The following is a 3,681-nucleotide window of genomic DNA, read 5'->3' on the forward strand; positions in this document are numbered from 1 at the left end:
ACCGTCAGTGGCGCGGCTCCAGTTTGCCCAAACTACTTCCGGTGCAGTGCTTTAGGCGTCCCAGCGCGCCTCGTAGCGTTGACCCACAGTTCCGCCTCCAAGTCCCGCCTTTTAAAAGGGCCGCCGAGCCTGACCCATTTCTGAGTGTAATGTTCTAGTCTCTATCCACTTAGACAAGCCCTACCCTAACTCCTCTTGACACTAGTTTCTGTGACAACTAAGCCCTGAGGCCCCAGTACCAGTTCTTGACATAAAGCAGTGGCTCGAGTTATTAGTGAATGGCCAAAGAAAGCTGAGTTTCCTTTTGGTTCTGTTATATGTCACTCTCCGGTGGTTTCCAAGAGTGTGTCTGTGGAGGCAAACTGCCCCTGGATTTGAATCCTGATACTGCATTTACAGACTCCTGGCAAATCTATTGTACAAGCCATCTTAAAATGTTCAAGAGCAAATATATCAGCTTAAGAACTAAGAAGCACCTCACCCAATCCATGGCATTTCCGGTCACCTCATAGGCATGTGAAGGTTGAACAATGAACGTAGAAGACTTTGATGCATTTGAGTTATGGTGTTGGAAAGGAATTTTAAAGGATCGTAGACTGCCAAAAGAATGAACAAATCTGTCCTCGAAGAATTCAGAATGCTCCTCAGAAGCCAGGATGGCAAGACTTCATCTTTCACACTTCAGACATGTTATCAGGAGGGACTAGTCCCTGGAGAAGGACTTCTTGCTTGGTAAAGTGGAGGGTCAGCAAAAAAGAGGAAGACCCCAATAATATGGATTGATACAGTGACAGCAGCAATGAGCTCAAGTGTAACAACAGTTGTGAAGACAGCACAGGACTGGGCAGTGTTTCATTCTGTTGGGCATAAGGTCCCTGTGAGTCAGCACTAACTTAGCAACACTACATCGGTAGCTATGGACGCTGAACAGGTGTGGGGTGGCACATGGAAGTCCAACCATGTGTAGTGCGTGTTTATATGTACTTGTGTGTGCTGCAAATATGTCCATGTTTTTAATAGAACACACAAGGGACACAGAAAAATGTACCCATAATCAAACATGTCACGGTACTGAATTACAGGGTTTAAAAGCTAGGGACCATAGTTTTCACGGACATCTAGGTCAGTTGGCATAACAAAATCCATAAAGACAAGGTTCCACATCCTACTTTGGTGAGTAGAGACTGGGATCTTAAAAACTTGTGAGTAGCCATCTAATATTGTGGATCTTTTCTTGTCTGGAGCAAAGAAGAGTGAAGAAGATCAAAAGCTTGAGGAAACAATTCACCCAAAAGGACTTGTGAATCACATGAATCACAATTTCCACAACCCTGAGATCAGAAGAATGAGGTTGTGCCTGACTATCACTCCTGACTGCTCTGATGGCGATCACAATAGAAAGTTCCAGACAGAGTGAAAGGAAAATGTAGAACAAAATTCTTACCATAAAACACGTCCACTGGGCTTCCAGCAAGATGGCGGACTAGGAAGACACACTGCATGGACCCTCCACAACAAAGATGTTAAGTGCCTTCGAGTCGGAGCCGACCCATAGCGACCCTGTACAGGGTTTCCGAGGGTGTAAATCCTTACGGGAGTAGAAAGCCTCATCTTTCTCCCGCGGAGCGGCTGGTAGTTTCGAACCACTGACCTTAAGGTTCGCAGCCCGATTCATAACCACTATGCTACCAGAGATACGAGAGATCAAATTAAAAGGACACATGAAAATTAAGGCACCCTGAACTTCAGAAGAAAGGTTAGAGAGGTGGATGGAGTGCTTGCTGGGAAGAGAAGCTGAGCAGGGACAATGAGAGAGGGAAACTGACTGGTGAAGGGCTGACCAGATAGATACAGCTCAACCTTCCTATGAGCACCTTTGGCAACAGAACGAGTCCTGGCAGAGCAGATTCACACAGGAGACAGGAAAGGTGCCATTCCTTCTCTACCTTTCCCCCACGTTTCCCTGGTAACCAGAGGTGTGGCCAGCTCCCACCCTTATCCACCCCCAACACAAACCTTGTTCTCCAGGAGTTGGAAGCCATGTGGTTGGCAGCCAAATGTGCTGCTTTTATGTACCATTTTGACGCCTGGATTCAGGTGGGTTTAGCTCCAAACCTACAAACCCCACAGAGTCAGCAGACCAGCATTTAACCAGTCACCCTGGCTCCAGCTTCCCTATGGCTGTAACAGATACTGAAACCAGCTCCATCAAAGGCCCCCACAAACAACTTCTAGGCTGAGTGCTTTGAACATAGGTAACAGCGAAGCCATCAGGAACTCTGTCTCGGGCCAAGTCGCTACTAATACATCCCTTCCACAACCACCTTGTGAGCTCCTTGAATTGTAGGAGCCCCCTAGGGATTTCCTATATCCAGGTCCAACAATTGCACTGTTTTGTTTTTACAAATAGGATAACCCCACAGTGCCTCAGAGATCATTTTAACTCACATGAAGAAACAAGAAAGAATGGCTCAAACAAATGACCAAGATGCGGAGAAAGAAAAGATTCCTGGGTAAAAGTTGATAATGGAACTAACGAAATAGAATTCAAGGGAATGATATTTAAGTACCTTCAATGGAATGATAGAAAGATCAAGGAGAACATGGGAAAACTTTAGAAGAATTCAGGAAAACTCTAGAAAAACAAACAAAATAAATGCAAATTTTGAAACAATGTAAAACCTGCAATTAGAACTCCAGAAGATTAATACTAAGATTTCAGAAATGGACAATACATTGAAAGGGCAAAGGCGTAGATGAAAAACCATGGAAGCCTGAATTAGTGAACCTGAAGAGAATTCTCTCAATACTAGCATGCTAGAAGAACAATCAGGGGAAAAAATGGTAAAAGGCTAAAGAAAGCCTAAGAGGTATATGGGTCACCATGAGGATGATTAACTTACAGGTGATTGGAATCCCAGAACAGAAAGAAACAATAAAAACATAGAGAAAACTGCGGAAGAGTGATTGGAAGAAACCGTCCCTAACATCATAAAAGATGAGAAGATAAGCATACAAGAAGCCAAAGGAACCCCCAAACAAGATAGATACCAAAAGGTAATCACCTAGGCATAACATAATGAAACTTTCCAAAATCAAAGACAAGGAAGGAATAGGAAAAATGAAAAATCACCTACAAAGGAGAACCCATAAGACTAAGCTTTGATTTCTCAGCAGAAACCATGCAGGCAAGAAGGCAATGGGATGACGCATACAGAACTCTGAAGAAAAAACTTGCCAACCAACCTAGCAAAGCTCTCTCTCAAATATGACAGTGAAATTAGGACATTTCCTGATAAGCAGAAGTTAAAGGAATTTGTAATGATCAGACCAACTTTACAAAAAATTCTAAAGGGCATTCTTTGTACTGAGAACCAACAATAGCAGACAGCAGCCTGAGATTATCATACATGACAATACCACACAGAACTCAACCCAAATATAGAAGTATTTAAAGTAAAACAAACCTACAAAACTGAAAATTTCAGAGATATCAATATATAATAAGGAGCTCTGGTAGCGTAGTGGTTACGAATCGGGCTGCGAACCTTAAGGCCAACAGTTCGAAACTACCAGCCGCTCCGCAGGAGAAAGATGAGGCGTTCTGCTCCTGTAAAGATTTACAGCCTCGGAAACCCTGTACAGGGTTGCTATGGGTCGGAACCGACTCGACGGCACTTA

Source organism: Chrysochloris asiatica, unplaced genomic scaffold (assembly GCF_000296735.1).
Source record: "Chrysochloris asiatica unplaced genomic scaffold, ChrAsi1.0 scaffold00076, whole genome shotgun sequence".
NCBI lineage: Eukaryota > Metazoa > Chordata > Mammalia > Afrosoricida > Chrysochloridae > Chrysochloris > Chrysochloris asiatica.